Source organism: Castor canadensis, chromosome 7, assembly GCF_047511655.1.
Source record: "Castor canadensis chromosome 7, mCasCan1.hap1v2, whole genome shotgun sequence".
Taxonomy (NCBI): domain Eukaryota; kingdom Metazoa; phylum Chordata; class Mammalia; order Rodentia; family Castoridae; genus Castor; species Castor canadensis.
In genome coordinates, this window is record NC_133392.1 from 113,695,433 (window position 1) to 113,717,050 (window position 21,618).

Sequence of the window (21,618 nt, forward strand, 5' to 3'; positions counted from 1 at the left end):
TGGCATACCACATTAAGTCTATCATTATACATATGAAAATTAGATTAAATAAAATGTTTAATATTTATAGTCTAGCTAGCATATTCTAAAGAATTATAGAGATAAATTTATACCACAGGGAGATTTTAATTGCTCTGAAGAATTGTTTTAAGATACTTCTTTATGTATTCCAAATATATTGAAGTGATTAGAGTTAAAGGATCCTAAAGATTTCACAATTGAAATGGACTTTAAAAGATGCTGGATCCAATTATTTGACAAATACATCTTCTATTAGGAATTCCAGATGGAAGATTTATGGAGAAATAGGGCCTCTCATTTGCATAGTATGTCTGGATATCTTCATTCATGCTCCATCATTTGAAGCCCACCATGATCCTTTGGAATAGATTTGAGTTCATATTATTTTGTTCTTTTTAAAGAAAAAGTATAAGCAGAAAAATATGGCTTCTTACCAAAAGTTACACAATTGTTTAAAATCATTGCAGGCCATTTCTGGGCAAGTTTGTTTAAGGATTGGTTGGACTATTTTCACAGAAGCCACGAATTCTAAGTAAGTCCCACTGCTTGGGACCTGGATTCAATTCTGGATAAAACAGCCCAAGCCCTTGTCATCATGGAATTCATAGTCTAGTGGAGAAGACAGGTAATAAAGCAAATACAGCACCATGTGGAAATTGCAGGTGATGACCCAATAGATGACATGTGGAATCACAGGTCAAGAAAGCCTTAATTTCCACAATTTTGTTTCAGCTCTTGATTGTATTTCTTACATGGTGCAACCTCTTTCAGAAGGTAGTTAATTCACCAGATTATACAGGATTGACCTCTCTATGAACTTCATTTGTCTATTTTCCCCTTCTGCCTTGGAGTGTGTGTGTGATGAAAGCTATAATGGCAGAGGCAGGTGTGACCAAGCTTAAGGTTTCCTAAATTCAAGAGTCATTCCAAGAACCTTGTTGAAGGTAAGAGCCCTAATGATATTTAAAGATCAGTAGTAGTGGTGAACTCCTTGCAATTTGAACTTATTGAAATAACCAAGTTTGGTAAACTCAGCATCATTTCTGGTATAGGTGAAAGGAAGAGAAGGACTCTTTTTTATTTTTAAACCTTACTTCTATTCTGATGAATCATTACTTTATGTGAAATCATACTGTGTCAAAGAGATTAGTGATTAATACCATAAGACTTGAGCCAGAATTATTGTTACTTTGATTATAATTAGAAGAAAACTATAAAGAAATAATTCCAATGTTTCTTGAGTATATTTTAAAACATGAAAAAGTATTCCGCTCTGTGTGTGTGTGTGTGTGTGTGTGTGTGTGTGTGTGAGAAATTTTCTGTCAATGTGGATAATGTGCCTGTTCCAGTGTATGCTTTGCATGCAGGGAGAAAATGTTTTCTGGAGAATTAGAGGTGTAGTTTGAGTGGTAGAGCACCTGCCTAGCAAGCATGAGGCACCGAGTTCAAACCCTAATAATATCAACCAAAAAATGCTTTTTCAAGACTTCATTCTGATAATTTTTCTGAAAATTGGTCTTGAATATTAACATCTCAATCCTATGTGCTAGCTGTCACATTAGTGATGCTTTCCTTCACCTTTAGGTGAAGCCCAACAGTAAAATATGAAGATTCTATTTCCAGGTACAAATTCATTTGAAATTCTGAGTTGAGGAGTATTTTTAAGGGGAGGGCAAAGAAAGAGAGAATAAATAATAGCTACCTAATTCGAAATACATGATACTGTAGGCTGAAATGACTATCTCTGAGATCATCTCTGACATTCCAACCTCAATCATGCCTCTGGCTTTCATTTTTGATCAGCCTTTTCCTTCTTTACATTTCTTTCCAGCTTTCCAGGCACTATTATTTCACTTGGACCCCCTTCTGGCACTCTATTTTCTCCTTCTTTGTCTCTTTTGTTAGTTTTTCTCTCTTGCCTTCCACTCTAAGTTTCTCTTTGTCCTTTACATAATTTCTTCTCTGGTCCTTAAAAATATTACAACACAAAATTACCAATAGTATGGATTTAAAAGTATGAGAGTCAGACTGTTCAAACACTGGCTCTGGCACTTATTGACTGTGAATAAGGGTTATTAATTTCTTAGTATTGACATTTCCTCATCTGCAAAATGGGGTGTGTTTCTTTAAAAAGTTAATGTCATAAGTAAATTAGGTAATACACAGAAAGCAATTAGCACAGTGACTAGCATATAAAAATCACAAAACAAAAATTTATCCTCATCATCACTGGCATCATAATCCTCATCATTGTTGACACCATTGTTACGGTTTAAGTACAACATATCCTCACAGGACCATGTGTTGAATGTTTTGGTCTCTAACTGGCAGCAGTATTTTGGGACATTCTTTAGGAGGTGGGATCTACCTAAAGGAAGTAGGTCCTTGTGAGTGTGTTCTTGGGGGCTATATCTTGTCCTTGGTCTCTATCTATCTTTGTCTCTCTACTTTCTGTCAATAAGGTGAACAGCCTCATCCGTCTCACATTCCCACTTCCATGATGTTCTGTCCAAACACTTGGGGTCAAGGAACCATGGACTAAACCCTGTAAAACAGTGAGCCAAAATAAATCATTCCTTTCTTTGTTTTCTCAGTTATTTGGTCACAGTAACAAGAAAATTGGTAGAGGAGAAGTGGGGATGTTGCTGTGACTAAACCTGATCATATTGCTATTAAGCCTTTAGAACTAGTTCAAAGGAAGAATTTGAAAATGTGAGCTAGAGATGTCTTAGAATGATGTAAATGGATTCTGATGGGATCTCAGAAGAATGGAATGCAACAAGAATTGGATAATGAAGGCCAGGCTTAAGAGGTTTTAGATGAGAACAAGGACTCTATTGGGTATTGGAATAAAGGCCATTCACGTTACATTCTAGCAAAGAAAAAATTGTTTACATTTTGTCTAAGTCCTGAGACTTTGAGTGAGACTGAATTTAAAAACAATGGACTAATTAGTTTGGCAGAGAAAATATCAGGACAGCATAGCTTGCAGTCTGTAGCATGGATATTGCCAGTTGCTTGTAGCCAGGTTTGCAGTCAGAATTGGGAGCAAAAAGCAGAACAGAAATATTTGAAGTATGTGAAGTTTGGCCAGAAAAGAAGCACATTTAAAGTTTCCTAAGTTCTGTAAAGGGGTGGGGGACAGGTGGCACCAGTGTGAGGGAGGAGGATGTGGAAAAAAGGTGTAGGGAGGTGAATATAGTAAAGATATTGTGTACTCATGTATGCAAAGGGAAAATAATGCCTGTTGAAACTATTTCAGGAATGAGAGAGGGGCAATAAAGGAGAATGTTGGAGGAGGTGAATTCAGCTATGATATACTTGATGCACTGTAAGAACTTTTGTAAATGCCACAATGTACTCCCACTCAGGAAAATTTGAGTAGGGAATTCCAATGCATCTTGCACACACAGGGCCAACTAAAGAAATGTTCTCTCAGGTTCAGCTGCCCAGTCACTCAAAAGTCACTGTATCAATTGCCAAAAGAGAACCAGGCACTGTGTGAACTGGCAGCAGATCTTGGCATCATCCATGTGATGCTTGTTTTTGCAGAATGCAGCAGTTACAGGGTCATGGAAGAGTCCATTCAGTTTTCAAATGAAGGCCTGGTAGGCTAGGCAATGTGTGGCAGGGTCAGAAGCCCTACAGGTAACACCTGAGAGGGCAGTGCATGAAGCTGTGATCTGTGAGGGTGACGACTAAGTTGGATGTTGGAGGTTGCCAGGAATGTAGAATATCTGCTAAGGAAAGCTGCAGGCAAGGAGTGAAGTCAACCCAAGAGAAGGCCATGTGGACTGCAAGTGCCAAGGTCTTAGAGGTAGGATTGTACAAACCCACTGGAGTTCACATCACACCATGTACTCTGGGTGCCAGACATGAAACTACAAGATTGAATATTTGCCCTGCTGGGTTGCATTCTTGCTTTGGCCACATCCCTTCTTCCTGTGTCCCAATTCCTCCTTTTTGAAAGGAGAATGTTTGCTCTTTACCACTGTATCTTTCAAAGTATGTAACTTTCTTTTTGATTTTATAGGGATTCACAGCTAAGACTTTGCCTCCAGTCTCATTAGAGACTCTGGATTTGAACTTTTGAACAACATTGGAGCCATTAAGATTTCGAGAACTCTTGGAGATAAAGTAAATGCATCCTGTGATAACTAATGTGCATCAGCCTGTGGGAACCAGGCATGAAATGTTACACTTTGTATATGAAATGCCCCCCACAGGCTGGTGGTGCTATTTTGGGAGGTTCTGGAAACCTCAGAGATGGAAGAAATAGGTCACTGAGGGCATGTCCTTGGGGCTATATCTTGTCATTGCCCACTCTGTCTCTCTGCTGTCTGCCATGAGATCAGTGACCTCCTCCTCCACACATTCCTACCACCATGGGCCAGGTAACCATAGATTGAACCCTTCAAAACAATGAAAAAAATCTTTCCTCCCGTAAGTTGTTTCTGTCAGATAGTTTGGTCATAGTTACGCAAGAATAATTAATACAACCACTATCATCACTATTTTCTTTTCTAAAATGCTGCTATAGCCTGTAGCTCTAGTGTTTACCAATGACCTCCCAGTTTTCTGTCAGCAGAAGACCAGTGCAAATTTACTGATGTCTTTAAATTCATATATCTAATTCCAAGTTCATTCTTTTCTTCAGAAATTCTAATTGGAACTACATTTCTAGATGTTTAGGCTCACATTGACTAGAAACTTGTGATAGATAATTGAGAAATTGGTTCTAAAAATGTCTGAACAAATAGGGCTACATATAGGAAGTGGGGGAGTACAGTCTTGTTGAAATAGGAAGAATTTGATAACCACAGGAAATGTTGATGGAGTGACACAGTGGGGGAGTGTATTATAAGGGGATCTCCAGAAATCTCCTGAGTAAGGCAGTCAAGTGACTAGAATTTGTGAGCATTTTTGTATTTGAGGTTTCCCCTATGCACACTGTCTAAAGATAGACCACAGATCAAGGTGATCAAGGTACACCCCAGGCTCCTGATCTGTTCTCTCACAAGCAATCCCCTTTCTTTCCATGACTTATGGTGGTTTACTTCATTCAGAGCCATAACCCTGGGAAAGTTGGGACTTATCTAATTCCTATTTAATGGACTGGACAGAACTTGTTTCCCAGCATTAGGCAAAAAATTGGTACTGATACTCAACATTCATTCCATCTAGGACTCAAATTTCCTAATCTTTTTTTTAATTGAATTGTTATTGTATTTCCTTTTTTGCTTTTATTGACCCAAGTGTCTTAAAATGACAAATTTGAATATATTTTATATTTCTATTATTCTCTGCTTATATATATTGAAAACTATGAATTCACACTGATCAATTCAATTCTAGTCAGATAACAAAGGACTCATTCTACTTTCTTCCAGTCTGTATTTGGAACCATCTCCTCCACCAGTGAGTTATCATGCTTCCATTGTCCTCACAGAGTTCCTTATGTAATCAATTCACTTGCATGCTACCATTCTCTGTTGTCATTCCACCACCTGCTCCATGCTCAGGCCCTTTTTATTCCACATGAACTTCAATACTATATTTGCCTGCTTTCTATTGCAATAAGAACAGGCTGAGTAATTTATAAAGAACAGAGGTTATTTACCGCACAGTCCTGGAGGTCTAAGAGCAAGGCATCAATATCCTGGCAAGGGCCTCCTGGCTATGTCACAACATGATGAAGAAACAGAAAGGGAACAGGCCATATGCTTAGTGGGCTAAGTGTGTGAGATGGCTTGACCACGTACCAATCCCTTCTCAGGATAACTAATCTACTCTGTGAGAGCATCATTAATCCCTTTGGAGGATGGTGCCCCATGGTTTAATTACCTGGCACTATGCCCCACCTCTTAAAGGTTCTACCACTTCTCACTTGGGACCAAGCTTCCTGTACATAAATGAAGCTTTGGGGGACACATTCAAGCCATATCCAAGACATAAACCTCCCCTCCAGTGCTGGGTCTCTGCAACCTCCCTCTCAGTTGAATCCTTTTCTTACCCTTTCCATGTTCTGACACCTGCAGTAGTCTCCCCATTGTGATCCCTTCTCATTATGTACAGACTTCAATACTTTCTTTGGCTGTCCTTCCCCTATTCCTAGGAAAAATTTCTCCTCACTATGCTTGGTTTCTGGCACCTGATACCAGGCATCCTTTCCACCTGAATGTCATATTCATCCTCACTCAAGCTCTGATACACTGGGCTTATTGCCCTACTCATGCAAGGTTGACTCTCTACAAAAATATGCTCTTCATTTTGTCTGCATTCTGACATCAAATACCCTGCATGCTTGGGCCCCTTTTATACCAGCTTGGATTCTGGCTCCCTGTGCTGGTTTCTGTTTCTCCTTTGTATGTATCTTTTTACAGCCTACTGAGACTTTACTATCCTACAGCAGTTTGTCCTCTAAGAGGATGCCCCTGAATGACACCTTGTTACCCTCTCAGGCTTTGACAGGCACATTCCGTGCACTGCTAGGGCTCAAAACTCTCCTTTCTGGGACACCATGGCTGTCTCTTCTTTGCCAAGCATGCTTACCTAATGTTCTTGGTCACCATCTAATATAGAAATGACTTATCTGAAAACAGAAGGAACAGAAAGAGGGAAAAAAGAAGGAAGTGGATGCAACCCCAGACTTTTGGATGAATATGGATATGGTCCACGTGTGAGCTGTGGAGCTTCGGCTGTACTTACTGCTCTGCTTTTGAGTTTCTTCTTCCTTCCTTACAGCTGGAGAGAAGAGTATAAACTTGGGCATTTATTTTTAAAAATTGTTATTGTATTTTATCCAGCATATTTTATGTGCTTTGAACAGAAACAAAATCTTCCTAGATCAAGCTGTTCTGCTGAACTGAATAAAATGACACTTGAGCTGAAATCAAAAGAATAGTGAGGAGTAAAGTACATGAAGGGGGAGGGAAAAGACTGGGGAGGCAAATTTAAGAGCAAAGGGAGTGAAGTGAAGAAAGTAATGTGAAGAGAAAGTAATGTGAAAGAGTAAAATGAAGAGAAAGGGAGTGAACTGTTGAAGTGAAGAAAGTAATGGTGAGCACAGGGTCCAGGATGATGCTGGAGAGGTAGGAAAAGGACAGAACTACATGTAACTTTTGTCTGTAACCTAAAAGAAGGGGAACCAGATTTGATGTTTTGAAGGTTTCTTACCAGCAACCTTTCAGAGGTAATGAGATATCTCTAACAATGAGGTTCTCCCTTGTCCTATCAGGTAGCCAGCCTAATGAAATCTGGCTAAACCAGTGGCAAGATCTTAATGAAAATTCATCAGACATTTCTTGTGGTCCTGGGCTTTTGTCTTTGATCCCTGCCTACCCCTTCAGGTTCTTGTCTTGCTTGGAGTTCAGCAGATTTCAGAATGTCCAGTAAGCAAATGAAATCACCAGTGCTGATCTGACTTCCCCAGTGCTAATTCTGAAGTCACAGAGAAGCCTGTGACTCTGGTTTACTGTACTGCAAGAATCTGGGCTCCTAGCAAGTCCCATTAGACTTAAAGAAATTTCACTCAATAAATTTCAGCTGGAGAGAAGCACCTCTGAGGCTAGTGACATTTTCTATCAAGCCAGGAGGTTTTTTTCAACATTGATAAACACCTTGTCCCCCACAGGAACCAGAACATTGTAACAAGATTTTCTAAGATGGCATTTGCATTGTATTCCTTTGTTGGTGTTGGTGTTTATGTGCCAGTTGTAACTAAGTCACTAATGCTGGCTTTGCAAAAAAACAAACAAAAAAACCAGACCCTCTTTTATTTTTCAATCAGAAAAACTGAAACAGCACTCATAGGGAAGTGTGGGTTGTGAGTACATGGACTCTCAGCTGAAGACAAATTTAATTAACAAGCATCTATAAATACTCAGTGATGGTTAAAATGCTTGCAGGCTGTGCCATGGTGCATGAATACAATTAATTACAGAAGTATGTTTTTAAAGAGATGAAATTGAGGAATAAAATAATGGCCAAATGTGTAACACCTCAACTGTGTCCATATGTCTATATCTCGAGGTCTTCGGTAAAATACTCAGATAAAGGTTTCAAAGTGAGAAGAAAACTCTGAAGTGGCTTAAAAAACTTTAAGAATCCTAGACAATTGATTGAACTTCTTCCATGGAGGAAGAAAATACACAGTAAAAAAAAAAAAACCCGCTATAAAACCAAAGAGAGGATGGTTTTCCAGTCCTGATTACTAGCTGTAATTGTAAGTAAGCTAATGATAAGTCAGGGAATATAAGTAAAATATGGAAGTGTATTCTAAATGCTTAGGAAAAAAACACCACTGAACAGGCACTCAATGCATGTTATTCCATTTCCTTTGTGTGAGCCACAACTAAAAACCCCCTTCCTCATATTTAAAGTATAGATTGATTCTTGAAGTTGTCATTTGAGAATGGATACACATTAACTTTCCTTGATTAATTCTGTAAAATGAGACAAGCTTTTTTGGCTTCCAGTGGCTTTCCCAGTTCTAGGAAACTCTTTTTGTCAAAATGTATATAACAAAGATATATTGCACAACTGAATCTACACTTCCCCAAACTGCTTGCCTCTCTAACCTTACCCCAATCCCAGGGAGCTGAAATGCAGTTATGAAATTGGAGGACAGAATGTTATGGTCCCTGTCATTCCAACTTATCACAGCACAAGCCATAGGGTGTAGCCATGTCTTTTCTTCCAAGTGTGTAAATTTCTCCTTAAAGAACATTCGAGAAACATATTTTTTGGAGACAGGATCTCATGACATATTCATTCATTCAATGTATTTTAAAATGTTATTGTTTCAGGTTACAAAAATAACATTGACTAATTCTAGAACTTCTGCAGGATATAAAATATTACTCCAAAGAATATAGTCAATTAAAGTGCTACTATACAAAACCTATTTTCAGAAGTATTTATTGAGTCCTCTCTGTACTCACATTTTGCTAAGCATTAAGTGTTAGTGAATAACCCAGACAGACAGGGTTTTACTTTTGTGGAGTTTATACTTTAGGGGGGAGAGAAGGAATATGTAAATAAATAAATTACTAGTCATGATAAAAGCTGTGGAGAGAATAAGTAAGGAGGTGTTTTATAAAATGATAGCACATACGATAAGATAAGCAGGATAGGATTTCTAAGGTGATTTTTAAGTGAAACCTAAGGGGGTGAGAGAGGCATCCATTAAAAGGAAAAGCCTTCCTGGCAGAAGGAAGATGAATCACAGATTAGGAGACAGAAAGAAGTTGGTGGAAAAAGAGAAAGGAGGCCAGCATAACTGGAATGGGGTGTGTAAGAAGGGAAATGATACAAGATAAAATTGTGACATGGGAAATTAACATTTTGGCATATATCTTTTAGTCTTAATTCTGTACATAGATATAACATTATATTGATAACTTCCTCTTAACAGTAAATTTTTTCCTAATGACAAAAGACCTTAACCAACCCAGTGGGAGGTCTGGATGATTATTGACTTATTGGAGTTATCCCTGTGTGTCCAAAATGGTCTGAACTATATTCTCCTTGTTTGCTGAGTCACTAGATGTGGAATAGTCTGCAAAGCATGGACTTGCACAAGATGACTGAGGAAAGCCCTGGAGGAGCTGAAATAGCTGATGCTGTCTGTTGTTTACAATCAGCATAGTTAAGAGAATCAGATGAGGTGCTATATAAGAAAATGCATACTGCTAAAATTGTAGACAGGTGTTAGTGAAATAATAATAAAGATATATGCTGTACTCACCTTTAAACTTTATTTCATGTAACCAGAGGTGAACTAAAAAGATTTTGCTGCCTTATACATAGCTCTCAAAAATAATGATTTAAAACAACAACCACAGCTTCAGAGTTTATGGCTTAGCTGTGTCATTCTTCTCATCTGGGTCAAGCTTAGCTGATTTCTGCTGTACTTGCTTGTGCATCCGCCACCTGCTGGTGGGTTGACCAGTGGTTTAGGAGATGGTTCAATGGTTTAGGAGAGCCTTACACACATGTCTAGAAGTTGGCATGATATAGGACAGAATGCTAGGGGTGGATAAGCTATGTGTCTTTTGTTATCACACAGTCTAATTGAGACTTGCCTGCATGGTAGTGGTCACAAAGTGCTTGGGAGCAGGAGAAGTTTAGCACTAGTATGTGAGCACTTTTCATTTCCCAGATGTGTCATGGTTGCTAATCTCTTATTGGTTAGAGCAAGTCACAATGCCAACCAATACTGAAGAAATGGAGAAACAGATTTAACTCATAATTTAAGGAGAACAATGGTGATCATTCTTTTGTGACATATCACAGAAGAATTCTTTAAAGTATATATATACCAGACCAGCTGTAACAGTGAGGATCCCAGCTGGAAGTCAATTTACCACACATGTTTCGAATGAAAAGAGTCTAATAAAAAGACTACTTGCAGGAATGTGGGCAGGGTTAAAGAAACAAACAAAGGGTGGTGAGGGACCCAGAGAATAGCAACAGCTAGAAACTATTGTCACCTCTAGGGCTGAAGGGATAGAGTGAGAAAATGGAGTTACTGGAGACTGTGAGAGATGGAGTTCTCCTGCCTTGAATTTGAGAAGGAAGGATGTTTGGAGCTTAGCTTTGCTTTGCCAACAAGCAATACTAGAACACTAGAACACATCACAGGTGTAAAAAGGATTTTTGTGGGAAGTTAGAATGCAGGCAAGATGAGAAAAATTATTAATTTATCAGGAAATTGTCTGCTCTCAGACCATTTAATAGGCTCCTTCAGTTCCTTATCAGAGCAGAATCCAATAGGTTATTTACTTAGGTTACTTGTCAACATAGAAATATAAAAATAGTTATTTTCAAATTATGACATATGGTTTTTAATAACGTTAAAGAATATACACAGTACTTGTTTCTGACACCTCTAACTCATAAAAAACCCAAAACCTTGTGTATTTACTATGTCTTGTTTGGAAGAATGATTGCCTACAGTTGAAAACAGGCTTGAAGATACTCTAGTTTGACCTCTTGCATTGATGCATACTTTCCCTCTGCAAGTGGCCTGGCCCCTGCTTGCTCTTTACAAGAAAGGAAAATGTTTACTGCCCAAGGTAGAGTGCCTCAACTGTACGAAAAGGCTGATCTTCCTTCGAGATTCCACCATCTACTTGAGGATGGCCTTGTTTCAGTCAACGTTCTTTGGGCTGCAAATAACAGGAATCCTTTCTCAGTGTAAGCGTAGACAAGGAAAATTATTACTCCCTATGAAAAGTGTCTTGGGGTAGGGAAGGTCTTTGGGTTGAGTATTCAGCATCTCAATCATGTTGTCAAGATCCAGTTCTTTCCATCTCTTCACTCCACTGTCCTTGGGGTTGTTCCATTCTCAGGCAGCTGGTGACAAGATGTTTTACTTCAGTATTATGGATCATATCCAGATGTCCAGGCATAAACATATACAAAGGGGAAAAAAAGACTTTTTCTGGTGAGTGCATAATCTTTTCCCAGAAGCAAACGCATGAGCTCTTCCCTTATGTTTCATTGGCCAGAAATGGAAGTGCCATGACGGTCTTTGATCAATCATCTGGGGCGGAATGGACGCAGAAGTGTAAGGCTCAGGGGCCTTCTTTACCTTGTTCTCCTGTATCCCTTCACAGCACAGCATAAAGAGACAGGTTTAGGAAAGGAGTAAAGGAGTGTAGGTGTGAAAGGAGGGCGGTAGGAAGAGTGATTCATTTGGGTCTCTTTCACCAACTCATGCATCAGGGGTCATTTTCTCACTTGGAAATATTTGGAAAATTAGGTATGGAGTAGTGGTTTGGGTTTTGGATGCTGGATTCCAACTATTCAAGTGTCTTTTCTAGTCCCACTCTTCACTAGCTGAATAATGTTGAACACATTACTTAAACTCTGTGCCTCTTTCCCTCTTTGAAAAATGGAAATTATATCTATTTTTTTTGGCGGTACTGGGGCCTGAACTTCACCTTGAGCCATTCCACTAGCCCTAATTTTTTTTCCAAGATAGTGTCACGTGGACTACTTGCCAGGGATGGCTTTGAACCGTGATCCTTCTGATCTCTGTCCACCTCCTGAGTAGCTAGGAATATAGGCATGTGCCACCAGCGCCTGGCTTTCATTATACCTATTTCAAAAAAATGTTGTGAGGGTGCGTGCTCACATGTTAGAAATGCTTGCAACATTTTCTGCCATGTTGTGAAGCCTCAACAAGTGCATCATTGTTAAATAATTATCTTTGCCTTTGTAGGGAATTAGCCCTTTAAAGTAAACTCATTTTTCTAATGAAATTGGGTGGGGTAATATTACATCTCTTTAGAGTAGTTGTAAGGGTAAATCTTAGGTAAACCACCTTCACTAAATTCATGCTCAGTAAATGTAGTAATGCAGTGGGACAAATATGAGGTTTGAAATCTGATAGATTAATAAGAATTCAACTTCCAAATCAGCACCTTCTTGAAGCTATGAAGTGTGGGAAAAGCTCATCTAAAAATAGGGAAGAAATTTCTGTCTCAGACAGATTGTAAAGAAAAAGTAAAACAATGTACTTAAGTGTCTTCCCAAGTGGCACACTGGGCTATCAAACAGGCCGGGTGACAGAGCATATTTGCTTGACTTATATAGTGGTCATATCACTTCTCTTTTGCATGTGCCTTCCTTGATCCAGTCACTTTCCCAGTCTCTGTGAGGGACAGCAAGAAGCAAAAGATGTGACAGGTATGAGCTGCAGAGGGCTTAGTGCTAAATTGTGACCTGCAGTCATAACATCCAACAACCAGCTGCTTCACAGATGCTCTGAGTAAACATCCCTAAGGAACCCCAGCCCTATCTGCAGGCACAGTTTTTGAACAGATTTCCAAAGCTTTCACACAAGTTTAATAACGAGTAGCAAAGAAATATTTTTATTTCCCTTCTTTTAGCTCGGTCACCAGAGTTCTCTCTAACTCCAGCCTGTACAAAACTTTACCTAGTTTCCACAGGGTAAGGAGCTATATGAACATGATCTTCTAAAAGGGTACCAAATTCTACCTTGTTTTGAGAACCTCTTGCAGCAGGCATTTTGGGAAGACCAAGAAAGGTCCTAATTCCTGACAATGAATTCTCCACCTTCTCCCAAACAGTTGCTGAAATACATCTCACAGCTTGTAACAGGGCTATGCACATTGCTGCCTTCACTTTACCCTATCTTCAAAAAGAAAGGAACAAACTTCAGAGAGATCATCTCTTCTTCTTCAAGCCACTGAAGTAACGAAGATGGTAAGATGGAAGAGTGGCAGAGCCAGAAAAAGAAGCTGCCTTGACTCTGCCAAGTGCTCATTCCTGCTGCCAACTCCAACTCTTTGTGTGCAGACAGTCTGTGTGGTGATGGGGACCCGCTTCAAGCGCTGCTCTGCCCGGGGCTCTTTCCCAGTATAATTTACTGCTCTCCAGCCCTCCCCTGACAATGTCACTTTCTCATCCCTCTCAGCCCTCCACGACAGCTTCCTGTCAATTGATTCTCCCCCACAAGTCTTTTTTTAACAAGTCTCAGAGATGCAACAGCTGGTCGCCCTTCAAGACTTTCACATGTCTCTGCTGCCACGTATGCAGATTTCTTTCTTCCTTATTGATTTTTTTCCATTTCTCGTATTCTGTTTTGTGGAGATCAACTCACAGTTTACATTCTCTTCTATTGCTCAGTTCTCTTGACTTAAAGTCCCTACTTTGTGGCAACTTCTGAACATATGGACTCTCAATCATAAGATGATAAGGAACTATAATAGATGCTAATGTATCTCTGTTTACTTTCTGTTTTGCTGTTCAAAAAGAATTTGAACAAGCAGTCATATTGCAACTTTTCTCTGAAGTAAGCCACCTGGTACATGGATTTATTTTATGAAAGATTGAGTAGCTTCAAAATAATAATTATAGTGTAAATTTAATTTTTAAAAATTCATGTATCCATCATTTATTTTATGAAACACTGAATATTATCATCCCTCTCTGAGCTACTGGGAACTGGGCCTACTTGTTGGTGCTCCACTCCTCCACCCTTGGTTTGGGACATAGTGGATGTTTAACAAATACTTCATGAATGAGTGAGTGAATGAATGACTTCTACATATCAGGTCTCTTTGGTTCCATTTGTCTGCAAGGCCAATTTAAGTAAACTGTAACCAAAGGAATTCAAACAATCATTTGCACTATAAATTGACTCACTCATGGATAACGACGTAAGTGAAGATAATTGGATTATATAAAACCTGGGAAAAGAAGAGCAGAATAGTAACAATGTGTCTGCATCCCTTTTGCACATTTTACTCCACCCGTTCAGATAACCATTATAACACACCTTTGTATGTGTGTGTGGCAGTGCTGATTTATAACTCAGGGCCTCCTGCTTGCTAAGCAATTCTCTACAAATTGTGCCAAACCCCAACCCTGCTCACTTTAGTTATTATTAGAATAGGATGTCATGTTTTTCCCCAGGCTGGCCTGGACCACAATCTTCCTATTTACACTTCCCACATAGCTGGGATGACAGTTACACACCACCACACCAAGTATATTACTGGTTGAGATGGAGGTCTTGTGAACATTTTTATACCTGGGATTGGCCTTGAACTGTGATTCTCCCAATCTGCCTCATGAGTAGCTAGGATTATAGGTGTAAACCTGGCATTGTAACATACTTTTTAACAGGCAGAAAATATATTTGAATTAAATTTGGGAATAAAGGCTTAAGACTTGATCATGCATAGAAACTGTTAAGATGGTCAATACATGCTGTTGGAAAGAGTTTTGAGGAAGAACAGTGTCTGATGGAGTGGGTAGCTTTCATCTCCACAGAAATAATAATGGGGCCAGAAAATTCATAAGAGGAAGGCATAGGAGATTATCTCACATCTTTCAAACTAAATTTCCACTGGATTGAAGACCTAAATGTAATATAAAATAAAATAATATAAATGAAAAAGAAAATAGTAATGAAGTGTTCTAAGCCTAAAAGTAGTTTAGTCAGGAAGAAGCATAAAATAATGAAAAAAATAGTGAATCCAGAAAAGTCCTAAATAACTGAAGGTGTGAATATTTTTATTTGATAAGGATGGCAATTTTAGAGAGTAATAACAAAGAGATTTTGGAGGAAATATATATTTAAACACCTGCATTAATTATTTTACTAAAGTAAATTCTAGATATATACCTGTACTATGTACATGTACATACAATCCAGCTACACACACAGAACAAAAAAAATACAAGATGTTACAGTGTATAAAATTTTTATTTAGTAAAATTAGATGACTTAGTAAAATTTAGTCATCTCTTTTTTTTCTTTTTGGTGATACTTGGGTTTGAACTCAGGGCCTCACACTTGCTAGGCAGGTGCTCTACAGCTTGAGCCACACATCCACTAACATTTAGCAATCTTAAGTGGGGAGTGCTATTTTAGCTATGTGATTTTAATTATTAAGAAGTGATACATGAGTCCTGAATTAAGCATTATGAAATATATCAAATGGTACCTGATAAATATGTACAATTTTTACATCAATAAAAATAGGTGAATCTGACTCCATAGAGATAAAAGATAGACAGTGCCAAGAAAAAAATATCATAAATAAATCTAAAAGGAAATTGTTGACTGGGGATTTTTTTCAACAATTCAGACAAAACACTAATTACTTATAACATACTGTTACAGATAAAAACAGAATAAGTCAATTTAAAAAAGGGATCATAACACATGCTGCTTTAGATCCCAGAAAAAAAAATTAAAAGGTTCTAAATGGCTTTAAAATCTATGAGTAGATGTTCAATTACACACATAATTAGGAGATGCAAATTAAAGCAGGATAACTTATTTTACCTAGTGGATTAACAAGTAACAAAATAGCTGGATGAAGCCATTGTTGGCTAATGAGTAGAGAAACACACATTCATCAATGTCAAAATAAAATTGAAGTGATCATAGTAAAGAAAAATTAGATAAAATTTTAAAATGCATGCATGTCTTGTGACTCAGTAATTTCATTTTTAGAAATTTCAACTATGGGTATAACAGAGGACTTTGCATGAGTGAAAGGTGTAATTCAAAAGGGTGTCTATTCTGTCACTGATAACAAGGTAAATGTCCATAAATATAATAAATTGTGGTAAATCCTTGTTATAAAATGTTATACAGCTGAAGAAAAGAATGGGATTTCAAAGGTTTAACAGGCACCTGCCACTTAATCTTCGTAACAATTTTAAGAAGGTAGTGCTATCATCTCCACTTCCAAATGAACAAACTGAGGTGCAGACAAGATAAGTGACAGGCTCAGGTTGGAAAAGCTATTAACTGTTGAGGCCCAAAGTTCAATTCAGGCAACCTGTCTCTAGAGTCTGTGCTCTAACACAAAACATGCTGTTGCCTATGAAAATTGTACTGGTCATTTATACTTTTTTTTTTTTTACAGTGGTACAGAATATGGTTATCATGAGACCATTTGTATTAAACCAGACACATACATATATGCTTCAGAAGCAATAACCTTTTCTAGAAAGATACAGAGGCAAGTAGTAACAGCAGGCATTGCTTAGTTCTCATGGGTAGTACTTGCATTCTTTAACAAGGCACAGTATTGGAAACAACGGAACTCTGAAAACATTTAGATTGTCATATTCTCCATTATTGTACTCTTTGGCATTTTTGTTTAAAAGAGTTCATAGTATTGAGGAAAATGCTTATATTATCACTTTCACACAGAAGTAGCATGTATGATACGTTCATGACTATGTTATATTGAAAAAGTACACAAAGACATTATATAACAAATGCACAAAATATTAAGTCATTTGAGAATAGTCCAATTAAAGGTTTCCCATCTTCTTACTTTTCTATAGTTCTGAATTTATTATATGTAAAAAAGCACTTTATAGTAAAAATATTTTTTATTTACAAAAATAATGCCACCAACTCTGGAAAAGGCAGACTTACAAAGCTGAGGGTTCACCTTGGGACCATAGTGACCTCACTAAGGTCTGTTACAGAAATTTGACCAGAGGATTTCAGTAATGTTGGCTTCCACCTCTGAGGCCTTACTGTAAGAAACTCCTCCCATGAGGTCTTGAGAAGGGCAGGGGAATCTATCGGCAGGTACCTATGGACAAACTCTAAAACTACTCAATCCATGCAATGGACTGGGTGTGGTGGTGCACACATGTAATCTCAGCTACCTAACAGGTGCATATAGAAAATCAGGTTCAAGGCCAAACGTGAGACCTATCTCGAAAAACAAGCTAGGGCATGGTGGCACATATCTGTAATTCCAGCTAATCAGGAGGTGGAGATAGGAGGCTCTTGGTCCCAGATCACCAAAGCACAAGTGTGAGACCTTATCTGGAAAACAAAACTGAAAGCAAAATGACTGAAGGTATGGTTCAAGTGGTAGAGCACTTGCCTAGCAAACACAAGGCCCTGAATTCAAGTCCTAGACCTTCAAAAAAAAAATCTGTGCAAGAGAAGAAAAGCAAGGGCTAACAAAGATTCACAAAATTCACACTAAATAAGGACAATGTATGTTGGTTGAGACTGGTCTAAAGATCATCAGAACAAATAAAGCTTCTGTGGAAAAAGTCTCATCAGAATCATGTTCCATGGTCCCTGTGAAAAGTTCTAGGATAGGTTCTGGAATTAATTGTGATTTCTTGTAATGTTACTTGCTAGAGCAGCATATGGCTGTTTTGTTAAGCCACATAGACACACGTCTGCTAAATAAATTAACGTTCTCTTCTCAGCTGGAAGATTTGGCAGGAAGAACACACTTGTCAGCCAATGTGTGGACTGACCCTTGTGACTCCCCCAACTAGAGGATCTCAAGTGAAACTGTATATTATGCTGATAAGCAGTTAGAAGCACTCCACTTTCTTTTAAATATTTTTCCCAGTCATCTGTCAAACTTTACCTAGCATACTGTGTAATACACTGGTGTTAGAATTTGAAAATGCAGGCAAGAAGCTGGGAAATGGTACACAAGTCTGGAAGGTGATGTCATAACAAGCACTTAACTACTTACAGAAACATGAGACTTGCTGGGTGCCCCATGGCTCACCACTGTAATCCTAGTTATTTGGGCAACTGAGATCAGGAGGATAGGGTTTGAGGCCAGCCCAAGCAAACAGTTTGTAAGACCCCATCTCCAAAATAGCCAGGTAAAAAATGGATTGGATGAGTGACTAAAGCAGTAGAGTGCCTGCCTTGCAAGCACGAAGCCCTGAGTTCAAACCACAGTTCCACAGAACAATGACGACAACAACAACAACAAATACAGGAGGCTTTGCTCCAAAGATGATGTGCTCCCTCACATCATCATACATCACACATACATACATGCATACATTTATGTATTCTACTTTTGAAAGGCACATGGGAAGTTTAGAAAAATTTCTAGGGTTATATTGGAAAACAAACAAAACATTTTGTGGTAAGATGTTATTATCCTGTTTGACCCTACTCCAATTCTTCTATGCATTGTTAACAGACATTTTTACTAATAATTTTCCTGAAAAACTTTAGTTGAGGACTTTTCAAGCTGTCTGTACTGACCATGTCATCCCTCCCATTCTATAAGGGAAGCACTGTATAACTACAACTGAATATACTTACCATGTCTGGCGTGTGAGCTGGGAGGCCTAATTATATTTTGGGAAGAGCAGCAGTGCCTTTTCTTAAAGAGCAGAAACAACAGAAGGACACACCACAGGAGAGCAAAGCAGTTCTATGGGCTTCCCATTCACTCAGACCTTGAATTCAAATTCTCACACCTTTTCTTACTAGCTATGTCATTTCTGTTCCCAGTTTATCCTCTGAATGTCCTTCCTCATTGGTAAAAGAAGAATTTGTATCAAGGTAGAATGATATGTGAGCAATTTAAAAATGCCTGGCATAAGATGATAATTCAAAGCCAGGGCGCAAGGCCCAGTGGTGAGCACAGTACGTTGAAGAGCAGGGAGAATGAGGGGAGTGTGAGCTTGGAAAGTTAGTGGCACTTTCAGGATTCTTAGCTTTAGGGGATGTGATTATCCTTAGGCTTGGCTAATAGGCGTGATCCTAGGGTCCCGATGACTATTAACACACAGATATAGTCTTATAAAGGTTTTTTCTTTCCCCTGGGAATATTATATTGGTACTCAGTGTTAACCCTTTCTAGCCACTGTGGAGTTCAACAAAATTAATCAGCTTGGGAATTTTCCCTCATGTTGTTTGAAATTCAATTCTACCAAATTCCCACATTCTACACTTTATTAATCATTTTGATACAATTAGGACATCAATTTCTATTAAGTTTAAAGACACACTTTAAGATTAATTTTTTATTTACTTTTGGGGCTACAAAAACAATACACCTCTCTGCCTCCCTGTCTCTGCTCTTTCTCTCTCTCTCTGGTCTGTCTTCTCTTTTAATACCTGTCCTGCTCCCCATGAGCTGCATGCACTTCCCGGACTTCCAGTCAACAAAAGCAAGTCTTGGTCATGATCTTTGACTATTAATAGTAATGTGGTTCTAAAATGTACTGCCAGCATCATTTTTCTGAGATAATTGTTTTGAGACTGAGGATCTGTGTGTAGGATTTTTAAAGACTCTTTTTGTTTTGGCAGTACTGGGGTTTGAACTCAAGATCCCATGCTTGCTAGGCAGGCACCTACCACTTGAGCCACATCCCCAACCATTCTTTTGCTTTAGTCTTTTTTCAGATGGGGCTCACATTTTTTTGCCTGGCTGACCTGAACTGTGATCCTCCTACTTATGCCTTCCACATAGCTATGATTACAAGTGTGTTACAAACCACGCTCAGGTTTTTTTGTTGTTGTTAAGATCGGGTCTTGTTAACTTTTTGCCTGGGCTGACTTCAAACAACAATTCTCTGGATCTCATAAAAATTCTTAGATGTTATTCTAGTGCTTAAATAATCTTTGTATTTCTTATTCTGCTTTAGCCTCTGAAAGGTGAGGCACATGAGAAAGGTGGAGTTATAACGATACCACTTAAATACTTTAGAAATTGCAGCTGCTGAAGAAACAATGACGCAAACCAAGTTGGGTAAATTCCATGGGACTAAACAGAAATATAAACTTGGGAGTGGAAACATTTGGACTCAGATACTTTTCGACTTTAATTAAAATGTCAATTTAATTTTTGGAATTTCTTTTCACTCTAGTTTAATGATTCATATGTCCAAATTGGAGGATGTATTGTATTGTAGGCACTGCATTAATTTAAATTTTTTCTGCAGTCATTCTGGCCCATTACATAACCTCCGGTGTGCTGTAGCAGGCAATGTACCTCCAAATAATTGAAATGGAATTTAAACAGAGAATGAATGCCCAGCCCAGGGTGCATTGTGGTCTTTACTCAGTGTAACTGACAGACTCTTCTAATTCTTATCCCTGATGATTCTGAATGGACAGCTGTTGGTGGGCTGGAGATGGAGGAAGGGGAGCACTGCTTATAGAGACTGTCATGTGAAGAGGCCCTTCGAGCGACACAACAGTGGTCATCGTGCTTCAGTGGATCAGAACTGAATTACCCACCCTCATCCCAGGAGTAGAGTCTGTTCTTGGCGGGAGGAGCAGCTATCTTGCAAAGCTGAAGACCACTGCCTCTCAGGGGGACAACCCAAGAGAAGATGACTTGGGCTACAGTGTTGAGATCAGTAAGTTGGGAGTACACACCATTTCTTTTTCTCTTGATTCCTGCTTCAGCTCATGAAATGAAAATCCCTTCTTTCTCAGAAGTACTAGGCAACAGCCCTTCCTCACAGATAATACTAAAATCTAATCTGTTTTCTCTGTGAAAGCTTCAATATAATTGTAGACATTTTGCTCATTTAAACATAATACATGTGCATAAGGATACACAATTAGAAAATGTTAAAAACTAATTCTTCCCCCCACCTCCAGATATTTCTAGAACATTTCTATGAATACACAAGTATTTCAGCATATGCAACAAGCATACCTTGTTCCATGAATGCATGAGAGTCCTTGATCCTAAGACCCTCAGCGGATGCCATCTGCTGAGGTGATTATGAGAACGTGCAAGTTTTAAGAGAAGGGTTGATTTCTAAAGCGAGATGTTAACATAAATTAGAGATTATTTAGGACTTGGAATACAAGTTGAACACTGTTAACTCCCAACTCTAAAGATGAAAAAACCTGAGGATGAAGGAGGTTGTGATCTGCTCAAGGTTTGTGTGACTGGAACATGACCAGAACCCATGACTTCTGAGGTCAATTGTTTCTAGCTCTATTACATTGTTTCTGCCATGGCTGATTCCTTCAATGAGTCTGTGAAATAATCTGGGAGCCACAAAAGACATGATTCTGGGGTTATGTTTCAGATCTGGCTAAACCTTGCCTGGCCTTAGGGAGGTCTAACTCAGACAGAGGTGAGCAATAAACTGTGTTTAGAGTTTTTGCTGCTTTACATAATTCACCATGCACAGGAGCCTTCTATCATGACCTTCGTGTATATCATTAAAGGATTGGGATATTAATGAAAAGCTGTTATTTCTTGTAAAAGAAGAACTGCTTTTCAGGATCACAAGTTCCCGGCATTTTAGGTGCATGTCTCCTCACCCACATGCTGTATGCTA

At 38.6% G+C, this 21,618-nt stretch overlaps 1 long non-coding RNA gene across 1 annotated transcript in view; it reads left to right on the forward strand.

Moving 5' to 3' along the window:
* Nucleotides 1–20,906, forward strand: part of LOC141424664 (uncharacterized) — a 36,918-nt gene extending 16,012 nt beyond the window's left edge. The window contains exon 3 of the long non-coding RNA XR_012449529.1: nt 20,432–20,906. This is a non-coding gene — a long non-coding RNA (uncharacterized lncRNA). The remainder of the gene's footprint in view (nt 1–20,431) is intronic.
* Nucleotides 20,907–21,618: the final 712 nt, after the last annotated feature.